General features: G+C 36.5%; 2 long non-coding RNA genes across 2 annotated transcripts; one reads left to right on the forward strand and one right to left on the reverse strand.

The window, feature by feature from the left end:
* Positions 1 to 3,418: 3,418 nt before the first annotated feature.
* On the reverse strand, positions 3,419 to 7,139 carry LOC129441471 (uncharacterized). The gene is made up of 2 exons (XR_012371370.1): positions 4,861 to 7,139; positions 3,419 to 4,654 (listed from the first exon to the last, which is right to left on the reverse strand). It is a non-coding gene; the product is annotated as an uncharacterized lncRNA (long non-coding RNA).
* A 7,615-nt stretch (positions 7,140 to 14,754) lies between these two features.
* Positions 14,755 to 15,660, forward strand: LOC129441473 (uncharacterized). Its single transcript, XR_008643444.1, has 3 exons — positions 14,755 to 15,049; positions 15,259 to 15,299; positions 15,416 to 15,660. It is a non-coding gene; the product is annotated as an uncharacterized lncRNA (long non-coding RNA).
* The last annotated feature ends 3,192 nt before the right edge of the window (positions 15,661 to 18,852 follow it).

The following is an 18,852-nucleotide window of genomic DNA, read 5'->3' on the forward strand; positions in this document are numbered from 1 at the left end:
CACATTCTTTACTGTAGTTCCCAACATTCCTGCCTCATTATGCAGCTCATTATGCGAGCCTTTGTTTGCTAGCTGTAAATCAATCCTTTCTCGCATACGGCCCCTCTAAACAAAAACTGTCTTACAATTTCTAAATCAATATATTGGTTTATGTGAATGAGTAAGCAGAATGATTTTCACATCATTTTAATGAGAAAACTCTTGACGATTAGATTCAGTTTAGGAAAGTCTTGTTAAAACATGTTTAGTATGGGTTTTGTGGACTTATATCAGTGACTTAAATTTTTTTAGCTTTTTTAAAAACCATGCATAAACATTTTTCTCTCAAAAATACAAACATGTACATACATGTAGCTCATATAATATTTTAGCCCAGTTTGTGCTGAACGCAGTGGTATGAGACACTTGCCATTAATATGTTTAAAGCAACTGAAAAAAGACCAAATGTAAGAGCATGTCAGAACCTCTGACAGTGTCCCAAAATGGTCGGACCCCAGAGGGTTAATGTCCTAATGATCAGCATACTTATTTGTATGTCCCACAGCTGACATGGAACGTTATTAACCTGTTCGGGAACTTCATTTTTTTTTGCTCTAACCGGTTCAGGAACGTCAGTTTTAGGGTAGAATTGAAAACCGGAAACTTTAAAATACTGCTTCTGTTCGGAACGAACCAATTGGGAAAAAACCTGTTCAAAGCCCTGGTTTGCAGACAAACTGTTCTTCATGTGCAGCCCCTATGTGGGCAACATTAATTGTAAAGCGCTTTGGATGGCCATAGGTCTGTTAAAAGCGCTATATAAATGCAGTCCATTTACCATTTACCATCATGATTAGAAAGTTTGGTTCAGACTGTTCACTCTGCTGTGATCATCTTCTCTGGATCTGCTGCCTCATGTCAAATCACAGCTAGGCTGACACAACAGTGCCCAATGTGGTGTGGTACTCTTGTGGTATTTATTGATTATTATTTTTTAATGATCATGCTTGCACATAAATTGGATTATATTGCACATTTGCCCAAAATTACAGTAGGACATAGAAAATGGAAGCACTTTGGGGGGGGATCCGCTTTTACAACTTTTAAGAATATAATGTTAAAATGGTCAAAAAAAACATTTACTAAGCTGACAACCTGGCTAGAACACATGTTGAGGGGTTAAATATTAATACTGGATAGGTTGTATGCTTGTACCAAAAAGTGTCCGACAAAGTTTTAATATCAGTTTTGGCCTCCTGACTAATGTGTAAAAACTCTCCTATTGCTTTTAATTCAGATTTTTTTAGCACTCTCTCAAACTGATTTTCGAAATTGGTCACTTCAAGGGTTAAACATTTTTGCACATATGTTTGATGATGATTCTGAGTCTGTTAAACCTTTTACTGCTATTTGTGTTGAATATAAAATCCCTAGAACAGATTTTTTTAAATATTTGCAGGTTCGTCACATTATTACATCTTTATTTAAAAAGGGACAATTTAGATTATATCCTACTGAATTGGAACAATTTATTACTTCTGCTACTACGAGGAAGATATCTTATTTGTATAAAATCCTGTCAAATAGTTCCCAGAATTCTTTTTCTTTTTTAAAAATAAATTGGGAATTTGAGCTTAAAAGGAAATTTAGTGAAGAAGAGTGGTTAATTTTGTGTAATGATTTGACCTTACCCTTGAGTGTCAATATTAAAGTTAAAGAAACTAACTATACATTTCTGTATAAATATTATATAACCCCAGTGAAGCTTAATAAATTTAATGGCACACATTCACCTACATGTATGTGTAAAAAATGTGGAACTGAATTAGGAACATTTATGCATTTATTCTGGTATTGTAAAAATGTTTTCTCTTTCTGGGAGAAGATCCATAAAGTAATTCAAGATATGTATAACTGTATTTTTGAGCTATGCCCTATGTTATATTTACTGAATTATGATTTGGAAAATAAGTGTCCTTTTATAAGAAAAGATGTGTTTACAATGTTTTCTTATTTTGCAAAAAAATGTATACTTACTGTATGGATTTCTCAGTCAGGACCTAGATTGGATCAATGGTTGGAACAGATAATAGATTTTTTGCCCATTGAAGAAATGACAAGTAAACGGCATTCAAGACTGCAAGAGTTTCATTCTATATGGGCATTAGTATTAAATTATATAGATACTATAACATGATAAACTTAAATGGAGTAATTGATAACCCATAGATTTTGGTAGAATACGTTTTGTTACGTGTGTGTGTGTGTGTGTGTGTGTGTGTGTGTGTGTGTGTGTCGGTTTGATGTCTTTGCTGTTTTTTTTGTGATTGTATTGTGTGTGTAATATGTATTAAAATGTGAATAAAAAAAAATTAAAAAAAATCCTGGTGAACAATACATTAACTAAAACTTATTTCAAGTAACTATGAATTAAATACATATCAACAGTCACATACCAATAAATAAAGTCTGATCCTGTAAACTTTTTCTGCGTGCCGCCCCCCTTTGTGTAAGGTGCACCCCCCCCCCCCGAAATTCTAAAACCTATTAATTTTTTATTACACAAAACATATTAAAATCTACAATTTGGTGCTGTTGGTTAGTAGCCTTATTTTTCTGAGGTTTAATTACACAGAATTAATGATAATGTACTTTACAAAATTTTATAACATTTGGGGGCCCTATTTTGAGAACCACTGTTGTAACTATAAATAATACAATCTAAAAAAAAATGTTCACTTAATTAATTGGAATTACTCATGTTACCTATCATCACTGAAATGGTAAAATATGGTAACTCTTTAGGATTCAATTCTTATATTACCATATACATTGATTTTTTGGCATTTTTGTTTTCTATCTTATTGATTTAACCATAAACAACCTAAGGAATACACCTCTTAATCTCTAACTAACTTACCTCACAAAATACAGATTCCATGTTTTCAACCTCTGTTAGATATATCCCTCCGAGTCCTTATTGATGTGTATAAGTGTGGAAGACTGACTTAATATTAAGAAAATCATGGTAACCCATTAGTAATTATTCAAGTATTACCACGCTGTTCTTAATGAATTACTTAAAATCTTGACCATTATTTTAAAGTGAAAAACACGGTAACTTATTAGTAATTACTCAGGACTTAAGACACACTCTAAAAAACAATGGGTTAAAAACAACCCAAATTGGATTGTTTTTAACCTAACTGCTGGGTAAATATAGGACAGAACCCATATGGGGTTAAATTAACCCAAGAAGTTGGGTTAATAATTTTAACCCAGCCAATGGGTTGTTTTTTCTACCCAAAACTTGGGCTATTTTTTACTAAAATGATGGGTTAATTTGACTTCATAAATGGGTTAAAAATGTATATAGGGTTATTTTTATTCCTTTTAAGATTATCATTTAAAATTAAAAACCACAAGATAAACAAACAGGTCAACATTGTATTAACTTTATTTTTCATTAATATTTTTTAGCATATTACACTTTGTGTAATGTAACAAATACAATGTGTGTAACGTACACTTTGTACACAATAGCTCAATCAAAAATTCAGGAGCTCATACAAAACTATAAATACAAAAAATAATAAAATTCAATTTTTAAACAATTTTAAACACTTGCCTCTAATTGCAAAAGTGTAAGGGGTGGTTTCCCGAACAGGGATTGGCTAGTCCTTAGTTATTAATTAGGAAATATAACAAGTTTGAACAAACATGTCTTAATAAAAACATTACTTGTGTGCATTTTGAGGGAAAACAAAGGGCACTGCTGAATTTTAAGATATGTCAGTACAAGTAGTTTTCAGTTTGGAGAGCTCTTACATTTACTTTAGTCTAGGACTAGTCTTATCCTTGTCTGTGAAACCGCCCCTATATGTTTTAACATTTTAAAAAAATTCATGAAATTCATAAAATACCTTTAAGAACAACTGTTTGTTACAAAGCAGTCTACATTATGAACACACACACAAAAAAAATGAAATACAGCATTTTGCCAGTGTAACATTTCATAAACATGTCATTAATATTCATCAAGTAATACTCTTCCTTAAAGGTGCTGTAAGTGAATTCACGCGTTTTAGACCATAAAACATTTTTTGTTACATACAAAAAACATCTCCTCACTATCTGCTTGCTGCCTGTCCGCTGATCAAACTGTAAAAAGCGCGATCTCTGTAGACAGCCCAGGCTCCACAAACTGCAATAAAAACAAAGTGGCCAAACCTACCACCAGAAAGGATAACAAAGTGTTCCAGCCAATTAACGACAAGAAGGATTTGGGGGTGAGGGTTGGGCGCGTTCATGAAAGCACGGAAGGGAGGGGAGGAGTTAGCTACGCTCCGTTTGTTTGAAAACAGTTCAAACATCAACAAAAAGTAACGTCACACAGATTCGCTTAGAGCACCTTTAAGTCTGTAAAAAAAAACGGATGATAACTTTAAAATGATAACTCTTGTACCTGAAACCCAGTCTATTAAAAAAACCTCTTTTCATTTACTTGCAAGAATGTAGTGCTTCTACTACCCCAATCTAAGTGCCTTGTCCAAAGTTTCTCCTCCAATGATGACGAATGCCTGGGACTCATGTGTCCATTTTCAAGTGACAGGAAATAAGGGTAAAGTCCTGATGCTTCAGCCTGCTGGAGGTACTCCATCATATTTGTTCCAACCTAAAGGACACACAATGCAAATGAGTTAAGGTGAAACTTGGGGGGTGTCAGGGTGTGGGTATGGGTGATGGGTTTGGGAGTTATTACACCTTGATCTTGCCCATTTAAAGACAGCCACTAACATAATGTCCCAAACTTTTGAATGGTAGTTTATTTAAATACCTGGTAAATAAAGTATTAAAGTAAATTTCTTGATTTGTACTTACAGGCTGAATGTCGATTAAAGCTTTTTTGCCATCATCAATGCTGGGCCGGACTTTTTCTGGCAGTTTTGAAGGGTGGAAGCAAAACAGGGAGCAGCTTTAATGCAAGTTATCCCTTTGCATCTGTAGCAGCAGAAATTGAAAAGCAATATGTTCAGATAATGTCGGTTAAAGGGCCATTTCACCGATAGGAACATTAATCTTTATGGAAAGTGAGTCATATTTGTTGTCAAAATGTAACATAAATGTAGAATGTTGTGCCTATTTGACCGAGAAAAGACAAAATGTGACTTTAGAGCACATTTGTATGAAAAACTACAACTCCCACTATGCACCACAATGCACAGCACTGCAAGCCACTCCCATTAATCGGAACACGGCTCAGATATGATATTGTGTACATAAATGCCACGTTAGTAAAACAAAGAAAATAGCCACCACCACTGTGTCTGACAGACACCAATCATGACTTACTTTTAAACGTGATGTTACATTGTGTTACATACAATAACACTCTGGTCTGGTGTGTAGCAAAGTCTTATTCAAACAGTAACGTGCGGTTTCAGATCCGCAGTACAAATGTCTTTTCAAGTAGTTAAAAGGGGTATGCATTTTAAATGTTTATTTAGTTTTACCAATTTTCTTTTTGTCTCGTGTTTACTGTAATTACATCTGTGTTATATTGGCCTCACTGCTCTCACAATATAGACATATAAAACCCCGCTCAGATATGCTATTGTGTATATAAATGCCACCTTAGTATAACAAAGAAAATAGAAACTACTTACTTTAGTTAGACGTCCGTTTATCCCTGCATCCTCCACACAAACGCGTCCCCTGCACAATATCTCCAAAGACGCGCTGCCTCAGCTCTTGGAGCTTGTGCTCATAAACCGAAACACGTCTTTGAAATAAGCACGCGACCAGAAACATTCACAAAACAAACGTTCATATCCTTATCTGATCCAGAAATCTTACACCGAAAGCACACAGCGCAAGTCTGTCCAAGCTCATATAATCCGCAGCGCGTTTGCTCGGAAGCCGAAACGTGTCTGTGAAATAAACATGTCCAAACGCGTGCAAAGTTGCCTGAAAACCTTTACCAAACGAACGTCCATATCCTTATCTGATGCAGAAATGTTATAAAGAGGGCACACAGCGAGAGAACAGGCAAGCTTCTCTACGCAGCAGAGGCCGATGGTTGCTGTGTCTTCCCCCGGCTCCTCTACCCAGCCGACGCCCAGGCTCCGGCCTACTCCTCGGGCTTCTGATCTGCCTCAGCTCTTTGCTTGTATTGTGGCTCATAAAGGTGCAATGAACAGCGGATTAGAGCATCACGCTTGTAAAATCACCCTCTTCTATATCATATTGATTAACTTCCACTGTTATTGTAACATGAAGTCTGACTCGCTCCACAACTTCTGTTTAGCTTAGCTTAGCATAAAGATGGCGGCTGATCGTTTTTTTTTTGTCTGTGTTCGTATATTTTCGTAAGTCCCACCCACTGATCTGTAATTGGTCTGAAGCGTGAGTGGGTCCCACCCATAGCCCCCACCTTGGAAAAATGAGGAATGATTGTCTGTAGTCTTTCACACTCAATAGAGATACAGGATTTCCTTCTTTCAATGACGCAAAATGACGATTTTTACATCATTGAAAGAAGGAAGTGCCTCACTGCAGAGGCGCACCTTGTCAACAGGCAAGGCAGGCAACTGCTTGGAGCCCCGAGCCACTAGAGGGCCCCCGAGTTTGTTTCTCGGATGGCCAGCTACACCCGGTAGATGAAAATAGATACTCAACATGACTGCATATCAAAATTCTGGGTGGATGGAATGTTGATTGACATTGGCTTAGCCCAGTCAAAATCCAACCCAGGTGGATAACTTGCCAGTTTTGAAAATGAGCGTAGCGAATGGGTGACGTTGTATCGTTCAGTAGTGCTGTCGCAGTTGATCCGTACGGATCACGACCCATGGTTCGGCATGCATGTGATTCCCAGATTTATACGCAAATTTAAATAGGAAAAGTTTAACATTTGCACGTGTTTCAAAGGCTTGCAAATGCTAACACTCAAGTGATTTAAAACAATTTAACCGCAAAAAGGCGCTAAAGTGAGCAGCCCTCTTACTTAATGTGTCCGGTCCAGCTCCAGTCAGGCACGTGCCCAAGTGTAAATCTTTTGTGCCCCGGTGTAAATCTCAAGTTTAAATTTTAGCAGTTATAGTTCAATCCTTTACAAAGACGGATCTATATGCAATGTAGTTACCCAATTTATTCTTGTTAAAAGCGACGATGACGCGTGCACGCACGTATTCATGTCCGCGCGCGTCTTTGCGTTCATTCGCGCACAACCGCAATCAATAGATGCCACACGAGTGAGTTAGCTTATGAAAACATGACGAGACTAAAGGAAGTTTCTAAATAGCAATGCTTATCTTATTTTGACTCGATCACTATTGGCTTCTGTAGATGTACATCAGAAATGTTTTGTGCAAAGCAGGGAAAGGGAAGAAGAACGGAGAGATGATGAGTTTAAGGGAGGTAAGACAAACCACATCCTCCTCACCCTGTCAGGTCTCAAACATTATCAAACAAATCTCAGGAAAACCTTTTGTCAAGTCTATAAAATTGCATTGTTGCTGAGAAAATCAACAGATGTATGTGTTAGACTGTTCTGTATTTTCAGATATGAAATTAATTCAATTCAATTCAATTCAATTTTATTTATATAGCGCTTTTCACAAGTGTTAATTGTTGCAAAGCAGCAGAAGATGTAGAAGATGTAGAGGAGAACACAGAAAATCAATAGATAATATAAGAAGTAGAGATAGCGGTTAAACCGTACAAGCGAGCATATTAATAATGTAACGTATACAGTAAAGTGATAAGTTAAGCCAAAGTTGGCTGACTCTAGCTGGGATTAAAAACCCTCTAGGAAAAAAAACCCAATGGGAAAAAGTCCTAGAAGGACAAAAACCCTTGGGAGGAATTAATATATATTTATATATATATATAAAAACGGTAGGGATAGGAGGCGGGTAAGCGAATTAAACTGGTTTAGCCGGTGGTCATTGGTCGGGCATCGGCTGGTCATCACGTTGAAGGACAGCCAGTGGATCAGTGATGCAATGATCTTCACAGCAACCGGAACTGGGTCTGTTTGTCTCATGGTCCTCGTGGTTGAGGACGAGACAGGGAGAGAAAAACAGAATTCTATTAGCGTAGGGGCCGTTCGCATGCAATGCAAGTGTCAAACATTATAGTGGTTCAAGTCGGCTCGGTTCCAGACAGGCTAACTATTGCGGCAATAGTATATTACCCATATGAGGTATGTGAGTGCTTTGTTCTAGACAAACTAACTACTGCGGGAAATGTACATTTACTGGACATTTTATGTGAATGCTTTGTTAAAGAAGAATGTCTTAAGTTTAGATTTAAATTGATCGACTGTGTCTGATACTCGAACATTATTTGGTAAATCATTCCAGAGCTTAGGGGCTAAGTAGGAAAAGGATCTACCACCTTTAGACACTTTTGATATTCTAGGGATAATTAAGTGACCAGAATTTTGTGAGCGCAGTTTACGTGATGGATTGTATTCTGATAGTAGTTCTTTAATATACGAAGGCGCTAGGCCATTTAAGGCTTTGTAGGTGATTAGTAATATTTTAAATTGTATACGATATTTAACTGGTAGCCAGTGTAAAGATGCCAGAATTGGACTGATGTGGTCATACTTTTTAGATCGAGTAAGCACTCTTGCGGCGGCGTTTTGAACCAGCTGTAGCTTGTTTACCTGATTTGCATGGCATCCCCCGAGTAACGAGTTACAATAGTCTATTCTAGAGGTCATAAAAGCATGTATAAGCTTTTCTGCGTCTGATGCAGACAGCATATGGCGTATTTTTGAGATATTTCTAAGATGGAAGAATGCTGTGCGGCAGACGTTGGCGATATGACTGTCGAAGGATAAGTTGCTGTCGAACATTACGCCTAAATTCTTAACCGTGGAAGATGGCACCACCGTGCAGCCATCTATGGGCAACTTGTAATCTGACATATTATGTTTGTAGCGATTCGGTTCAATAATAAGTATCTCTGTTTTATTGGAGTTTAGCATAAGAAAGTTTTGTGCCATCCAGTCCCTAATATCACTAATGCAGTCTGTTAGCTTAGAAAACTGGTGGGTTTCGCTAGGATGCGACGAGATGTAAAGCTGGGTATCATCCGCATAGCAGTGAAAACTTATGTTATGTTTCCTGATAATGTCTCCTAGAGGTAACATATATAACGAGAATAGGATAGGGCCTAGAACTGATCCCTGAGGTATGCCGTATTTAACGGGGGAGTGATATGACTCTACCTCATTTACATAAACAAAGTGATATCGATTGGTTAGATACGATCTGAACCAGGCTAACGCCTGACCACTGATGCCAACTAGTTTTCTAGTCTATTGAGTAAGATTGTGTGATCTATTGTGTCAAAGGCTGCACTAAGGTCTAGTAATATAAGGATTGAGATTTCACCACGATCGGATGTTAATAGGAGGTCATTTGTAACTCTAAGCAGCGCTGTCTCTGTGCTATGGTGGGGCCTGAATCCTGATTGGAACTTTTCATATGTATTATTATTTTCTACGAATGTGCGTAGCTGGCTTGCCACTACTTTTTCTAATATTTTTGAAAGAAAAGGTAGATTTGAGATTGGTCTAAAGTTATTAAGATCTCCCTGGTCAAGGTTTTGCTTTTTAATGAGCGGTCTAATAACTGCTAGTTTGAAAGCTGTTGGAACGTATCCTAATTCTAGAGATGAGTTAAAGATATTAAGTACCGTGTCTGACACAACATGAAATACCTCTTTTAGTAATTTTGTGGGAACGGGGTCTAGTATACAGGACGATGATTTGGATGACGTTACTAGTTTAGAGAGCTCTTCTATTGTAGTAGGATTAAATGACTCAAGATGTTCGTTTGGTAATCTAGTGGAAAATGTACTATTGGGTAGAGTGATGGCTGCTTGCGTAGTTTCTATGTTTTCCCTAATAAACATAATTTTGTTAGTAAAGAAGTTCATGAAGTCATCACTATTGTGTTGGAGTTTACTATTGGTTTCTGTTTGTTCTTTGTTTCTAGTCAGTTTCGCAACTGTGCTAAATAGAAAACGAGGGTTGTTATGATTTTCTTTAATAAGCGTACTGAGATAGGTAGATCTGGCAGTTTTAATAGCCTGTCTGTAGTGTTGAACACTCTCTTTCCATGCTGAACGCCATACCTCTAACTTTGTGCTTCGGTAGTTTCTTTACATTTTTCTAGCTAATTTTTTAAGGGCTGCAGTATGATGGTCATACCATGGAGCTGGCGGTTTTTCTTTGATTCTCTTTTTTCGAATGGGAGCAACGGCATCCAACGTGCTAGAGCAAACGTTGTTCAGGTTTTCTATTATAATATCTAGATCTTCACGATTATCTGCTACATGTTTCATTTGAGACAGGTCTGGAAGAGTGCTAATAAAGCTATCTTTAGTGGTGGAAATTATTGTTCTGGCTAATCTGTAGCATGTTGTGGACTGAGCGGTCCTATCTAGAAGTATTGTGCATGACACAAGGCAATGGTCTGAAACGGCATCGCTCTGGGGTGATATTTCGATGTCATTAATATTGAGTCCGAGCGACAGAATTAAGTCTAGTGTGTGATTACGAGTATGCGTGGGCCCTGACACGTTTTGTTTAATGCCGAGAGAATTTAGAACATCCATAAACGCACGTCCTAATGCATCATTTGGATTATCCACATGGATATTAACCCTCTGGGGTCGGACCCTTTTTGGACACAGTCAGAGGTTCTGAGATGCTCTCACATTTGGTCTTTTTTAGAAATGTTATGAGGAATAATTAAACAAATTTTGCCTTACATTTTACCTTAAAAAAAAATATATATATATAAATTGTATCACTTTATTTATTTCGGGTTCGTTTCTGCATGCCCCCGTGCGAGTAAATGATGATGAAGCCACGTTACTAAAAAAAAATTAAAAACATTATTTGTATCATGTATTTTCGGAAAATACAGATATGTTTATATATATACATCTTGTATTTTCCAAATTACTACGCAAAACATCAGTAACAGTCTACTAATAAAACAGAAAAGCCCGCAAATGTGACTTACCCTGTATGAATGTCCGTCGCATTTCTGCAAATGCCCGCTGAAGAGGAGAGTGATGCTGCCACATTCCTACAAAAGTTTTTAATAATTAATATAATGTATTCTCCACAGTAACAAACTTATAAAGCAATACTAAGGCGGTAAAGCATAGTTGAGATAAGATAATTGGCGGTATATCTTTGTTAACGGGCCATTACCGGACATATTTATGGCTAAACATTAACACATTACAAATCTCCGGACACATTTACAGCACATCGATACTACATCGATACATTTACACCCGAACAGATAGTCGCGTAAACAAGACTGTTGAGGCATAAACACACTAGTCAAAATATATTCTAAATAGTGATATTGTTTTATGACATATTGAATATTTACACCATACAATCATACTGTTTAACGCATGACATATCTTCGGGCTCATTTACAGCACAATGTTACACCCGAGCAAATAAAGAAGGCTTATTGATAAGTCGGCATGGACACTATAGTTATAGTAGTGATATTGCTTTATAACATTCACATTACACTTATCAGCATACGGTTTAATGTAAGAACTATAATTTTAATGTTAATACAAATTGCCAATTACGAGACGTTTTTTATAAAGTCATTATGAATATCTGCTTGCAAACAGTCAGTATACAGTATATAAACGTTACACAACATTTAAACAAATGTAGGTAAAACTTACTCTTCAGAAATTATATCCTCAGCTGGATCAAGTCGCTCTTCAAAATACAAACGTTCATCGTCGGAGTCCTGTTCTTCGTCTGAAGAAACAGTGAACTCTTCTTCCTCGCTGTCCAGGAGCATAGAGCTTCTCACCTGTAAAGCGTGTCATCTTCCGAACGCGTTGATAAGTGGATGAAACTGTCAAAACTCGCTGCTTCTTAAAGCATTGTTTGGGGGCGTTGATCTTGTTTGCATAGCCCGCATCAGGTAATTTCCATATGAATGGCGCGCAGAAGGGAAGGTGGGATTACATTAGCGCTAATGAGGTCGAGCCAGAAAAACTGTACCTCTCTTTACTTACATGTCGATTACACAAACAGACAATGAGTTCTTCAGATTTTAATTACATCATGTAAAAGTAGACATTTCAGGCTTTCTTTAGACATATGTATCATGTTCGTGTGACAAGTATTGGCGGAGTTATCAGTTCATGTTTGAAACGTGTTTGAGGAAAATGGTCAAGGAGACAGAGATGTCGAAATGCACTCCCTGTTTATTTTCTTTATTTGCCAAAAGCACACAGTTTTGTTGTTATTATGAAGGCACTCACATTAAAGTAGAGACTTCACAGTTTCGAATGATGTATTACATGTATGTGTATGATTATGAATGATGGAGTATTTTAAGTGGATGTCACAGGAAACAGGAAAAAATGCGTCAAAACGCGGCCCCGCGTTTTTGGACCCCAGGGGGTTAAAATCACCAACGATAAGGGCTTTATCTACAGTGACTGTAAGCTCAGATAGGAAGTCTGCTATTTCATTAAGAAAATCTGTGTGGTGGCCTGGAGGCCTATATATGGTAGCTAAAATGAACGAAAGTCGTTTGTTGTTGCGATCAGTTATTTCCATATTTAACAGTATTATTTCAAACGAATTAAATTTTATGTTGGATTTATGGTTTACTTTGAATATTTTATTGTATATTGTAGCTACACCACCCCCTCTCCCTATTAGACGAGGAACATGTTTATAATAATAGTCTTGTGGGGTGGATTCGTTTAAACTGGTGTAATCGTCTGCTTTAAGCCAGGTTTCTGTTAAACAGAGTGCATCTAAGTTTTGGTCAGTAATTATTTCATTGATAATTGGTTCTTTGTTGGTAAGTGATCTAATGTTAAGAAGGCCGAATTTTAACATTTGAGTTTCATCTGTTAATGTATTATGTTCTAGTTTTATGTTAATAAGATTTGTACGAGACGAGGTAAACGGTGCTCTGTATTTATTTGTTCGAGGAACAGACACAGTCGAGATGTGTTGGTACTCTGTTAAAAAAGGCTCTATGTGCTGGGATATATGTGATCTTGACATGTCAAGGCAGCTAACAGACTGATGGGTAAGCCGATCTGTCTGTTTCCTGACCTGGGCCCTGGATAGTCAGACAATATCAAAAGTAAGACTATTGGTCAGATTTCTAGAGAGTATAGCACTTCCTTCCGGAGACGGATGGAGGCCATCTCTCTTTAGCAGGTCAGGTCTTCCCCGGAAATGCTTCCAATTGTCTATAAACCCTACGTTATGCTGAGGGCACCACTTTGACATCCAGCCATGAAGAGACACTAATCTACTGTAAGTTTCATCCCCCCGGTAGGCGGGGAGGGGACCAGAGCAAATTACATTGTCTGACATTGTTTTTGCAATTTCACACACCTCTTTAATAGTATCTTTGGTGATCTCCGACTGGCGGAGTCTGGTGTCATTCGTGCCGGCGTGAATAACAATCTTAGAAAACTTACGGTTAGCATTAGCCAGCACTTTAAGTTTGGATCTAATGTCAGACGCTCTGGCTCCCGGTATACAATCGACTATGGTGGCTGGTGCCTCAATGCCAACGTTCCTGAGTATAGAATCTCCAATAACCAGGGCACCTTTAACAGATGTCTCAGCCGGTGTATTGCTGAGTGGAGAAAATCTGTTTGATATTGACAGTAAAACGTGGGTGTTGCCAGATTGAGTGTTTTTTTCCGCTTTTCCATTTTTTTCGCCTGGAAGACTCTATAGAAATCTGGCACCTTATTGAAAGACGTTAAACTGAGACAGCGTGCCGTTCTAAAGCCCCAGAATGAACAAGTTCACAGTAACGTTCATCAGGCAGTAATACAGTACGTTCAGTTCACGTTCGCCCAAAATAAAAACGAGTTCATGAACTTTCGTTCAATGAACTCGTTCAGGCACAACTCTGCATACATTACGTAGCTTTCTGGGCACGTGTCATATCTTGGTGCTGTCACTGGAAAGTGAGGCTGTTGGCATGCAAAATGATACTGCAACTGAGGGCCAAGGGGTGGCAAATCAAATTGCTTCCAAATGTCCCAGGACAAAGTGTCCTGATTGTACTAATCCACGCACCAGAGCTGAATGTGAATGTGGTGAACAAGCACTTATGATCTGTATCCACACATCCATCCAGTAAAACCTTTAACAGAAGCTGCCAGTGAACAATAAATACAATAACTGTAAAAAAAAAAAAAACGAATGTTATGCTGATAAAATATGTTGATTTTGGCTTATTTATTATTATTGATTTATTTATTATATTTTTACAAGATTTTTTTTCAAAACAGATTACAGTACGGAATATAATAATAATAATAATAATAATACATAAGTCTTATATAGCGCTTTTCAAAGGACGCAAAGACGCTTTAAATATATTTAATATATATGACATAAAGTATGGTGACACTTTATAATAATGTTCTGTTGTAAAACATTTATATAAGTTATAAGTTAATAATGAACTAATCATTTACAAAACATTACTATACATTTATAAATTATTAGTAAGTGATATTCCAACATTTCATTAATGTTTTGTTAATGAAGTTGTAAGTAATTTATAGATTAATATCTAATAATGAACTAATTATTTGCGAAGCAGTATAAATGATTAATACATTATATGGTAACATTTTATTAATGTTTGAAGTTATCAGTTAATGATGAAAACATTTTTATGAATAATAATTCATATGCTTTCATGACTCTGATTGGTTGTGCTGTTTTGTTTCCCTCTATGTGTTTATGTTTTCACCCAGCACGTGTGCCTCATCATCTCATTTGCGCTCCTCAACTGATCCTTGTTTTATGCTCTCGTTTGCTATTTAAGTTGTCATGCCCTTTCCTCCTTGCTGGTTCGTCATTGTTTTTGCCATGATTTAGTTCTAGCCATTCCTAGTGTTGTGATTTTTTTGTTTTGTCCGAGTTTCGTTTAGTTATTTTAGTGTTTGTTGTTTTTGCATTATTTACCTTGTCTCTGCTGTTCACTGACGCTCTCTCCGTGAGGTATGTATTCTCGGCAAGCTTTCCTATAATAAAGAATTTGACCTGCAACTGGATTATTGTGTCTGTCATTCCCTGACCGTTGCAAACTATTCATGAATGCAAGTTCTTGTTAGCTGATATGGTACAGCACTTATACGTAACTGAAAATTAATTTCGAGTGAAAAAATAATAATTCCAGTGGTTTATGTTATATTTTTCGACCAACACAGACTTTAATTCACTTTACGAGAGACACATCCTGTTTTTAAAGGTGATGTATGCATGTTACTTTCAATCCTGGCATTAAAACAATAATATTTACTGTTTAAACATTTTGTAAATTGAGGTTTTGCGTGTTTTTGATGTACTTTATTTCTTTTATAACAGGTCAACTGTAAGCTTCATTCCCTTTAAAGCAGGTAATCTTCATATTGTTTTAAATGATATATTTCAGGGACTCTGCTTTAACAATGACTTAGGATAATGATTTGTTATAGTGTTTGTTATAAAGCATATACATGTATATTTTACATTAAGTTTATTAAACTAATTATGAAAAGAATGTGGTACAATGATGGTAATAGGGTGCTGAAGTTGTGCCAGTCCGAAAGCCATTTCTTTTGTTTTACTGATGTTAAGTTTGAGAAAATTATTTCTGCACCACTGTGTGAAGTGAGAAACTGTGTTAAGATACATTATAAACATCCCATTCATTTGTATTCTATCTCATCGATCTGTTTGTGCTAAAATGTATACATCTGAAAGTAATGTCAATAATATGTTAATATTCAGGATTTATTATCATTTGCATGTTTTGATGTTGCATGTCATGATTTTATTGATTTCATGTAATTGTTGTCTATTTAAAATGATTTTAATTGCAAAATGTTATTGTTAATTTATTTAATATTGAAGCTGTTATTTAACATCCATATTTTATTTGAGTAGTGATTTGTTATATTTGCATAATAAGTAATATATTTATTCTGATTGTCATTTTAATTAACATATTTATTATTGTATGACACCTCAAGTAATGAAGTGAAAATAAAAGTATGTTCTGATGTCTTGCAATTCTGTTTTTAAACTGTTAAACCTAATAACGTGCTATAAATAAGAAAAAACAAATAAAAAATAATCCTCCTGACTGCTGAAAAATGAAAGGGTTCTATTTAGCACTTTTTCAAGGCAAGGTTCTATATAGAATGAAGTTATATGAGGATGAGGATGACAAGTAAGGGATAATGTAGAGGCAGCCGGTAGTTATTGGGAAATAAGCCCCGACAGTGTGATCAGGACCCGACGCGAAGCGGAGGGTCTTGTATCACACTGAAGGGGCTTATTTCCCAATAACTACCGGCTGCCTCTACATTATCCCGCTTATTACACGGCTACTTGCCACATAAGAAAAAAAACTGGACATGAATATGAATGTGAAACATTTTATTGGCATATTTGTTTTAAATTAACATTTTTATCCTTCCGCGAAACTTTGCACAGATGCATAAAATGATCGTAATACCTTATTAAGATCCGCTGCTTCATACATGTCTGTCTCCATTTTTTTCTCTTTTAGCCAGTCTTTGAGAAGTTTTAATGCCCATTCTGTTTTTTTGTGTGTGTTGGCTTCGTAGCTGTCATGCTCTATTTTGTCAAGTTCAGTCTCAGTAAGCTGTCTGTGTCTTGTCGTGGTTGTCGAGTGTTTGTCACAAGATGGCGCCAAACAGACAGTAATCTTTATTGATCTTTATTGGCGCGGAGCGATTTCACTCATGCAAGTAGTCCGGCTATGCGTTATTAATTTGTAGCGGTTATTATTTGAAAAGAACAAACCTGCAAATGTCTCAACTGACCAATCAGAATCAAGCATTCCAGAGAGCCGTGTAATAATAAAGAATATACAAGGTTCTATGAAAAGATATGAAATATATAAATGTGGGGTGGGTGTACAACATTTAAATTGTAACACTTATTTATTGTGAAATATTAAAATCAGTACCCAAAGTGGTAACACTTTATAATAACTGCACACTATGATGCATTAGTAAAGCATTAGTCAAGCATTACTAAATAGTCAATTCTTCATTTATTAAACATTAATAGACATTCGTAAGTAGTGTGTGTAATTCGAATGTGTTAGAAAATGGGCTTTTCATACTTTATTAATGATCAATTCATAATTTCTAAAATAAGTATTAGATTATTTACAAACCAGTTACATGTTACATGTTGTCAGGCGTTCATAAGATCATTTAGGAAATGTAAATAAATCATTTATAAACTATTTAAACATTCATTTATACATCTTATTATTTAGACATATAGTAATACGTTAGTAAGTGTGTTAATAAATTAACACATATTCCTACTGTAATTCATGATTAATTCAGGTAGTTATAAAACATTTAGAAGTGGTGAGTTAACCATTTTTGTGAGCTCATCTAAAGTGAGGACTTTATGCTTTGTAAAGCTTTTATAAAGTAGATTTAAAGTCTCAGTTATCTTTTAAAAAGGCAACACAGAGTTATACAGAACATATATATATATATATATACATATATATATATATATATATATTAGGGGTGGAACGGTACACAGAAGTCCCGGTTCGGTTCGTACCTCGGTTCAGGCGCCACGGTTCGATTCACTTTCGGTACAATGGAGGGAAAAGCAAAAGATTTTTTTTAGTACTTAAGCTAATCTTAAAAACATCGGTGTCCTTATCAGTGTTATTTTGAGATGTCATGAATATGAACTGAAATGCATTTAACATACTATCTCGTATTTCAAAAATGTATACCACTTTAAGTAATCTTGTACTCATCTTTCATACAAATATGGGTTCAATTGTATTACAAGTGTTACCTAAATACATTTTAAAATTACATTTTGGCCTTATTCCATATTAATGTACTAAAGAACAAAAAAAAGGCTCTTAGGATGAATTAATAGGTGTGTACGACTTCACGAGGCGCTGCAAGAAACGACAAGTGGATGACGTCAGAGTAACGCGAGAGCGATTTGAAATCAGCCTCCTCGGCAAGATTTCTCGCGGTACTCTGACGCTGATGGCGCTGCGTAAAGTTGAGCACGCTTAAAAAACTGAAAGCAGCTGAACTCGACAGAACTGCCCTGCGTATGCCTGTTGTATATAGCAGGACAATTTATCTCCTACTTCTCAGCCTGAGAAATACAAAGTGTGGCGTTTGAACTGACTGAAATGCGTGTTTGTCAAGGTGAATGCGTGAGACTTGAGAGCCCTGATTAGATGTATTTCCACTCACATACCTAACAATTGCTGAACAACGCCGATGCAAAGTCCTCGTCTTTTCCTCCACTCTCTCGCCTGTACTATTGTAACTGACTGGAAAACTGAAGTTTTGCCAAACTTGCGATCTTAAAGAGGCTGGCGGAGCGTCTAACTCTTATGGAACACCACTTGCCATTCGCTGCTCACTAACTGACTGGACCGGCGTCGACGTGACAAAAAACTGCAGAGTGCCAGAATGTAGACGGGCTCTGATAGAGCGCATACATAGGCGGAGCTCGGATGCATCGGCGCCAATCAGAGCTTCAGAGCTAAAGCGGGGCAACAGATTAGCTGTCCATAAAGAACCCGCGGATCTAACAGTAGTTCCGCATTACATTAATTATTTTGCACGCAAGTTTTTTTATTTTCATACCGTGTATTCTCCGTTTAAATTCATGCACCGAACCGTGACCCCCGTACCGATTCGGTTCGAAACGAATACATGTATTGTTCCACCCCTAATATATATATACATATATATATATATATATATATATATATATATATATATATA

Source organism: Misgurnus anguillicaudatus, chromosome 2 (assembly GCF_027580225.2).
Source record: "Misgurnus anguillicaudatus chromosome 2, ASM2758022v2, whole genome shotgun sequence".
Lineage (NCBI taxonomy): Eukaryota > Metazoa > Chordata > Actinopteri > Cypriniformes > Cobitidae > Misgurnus > Misgurnus anguillicaudatus.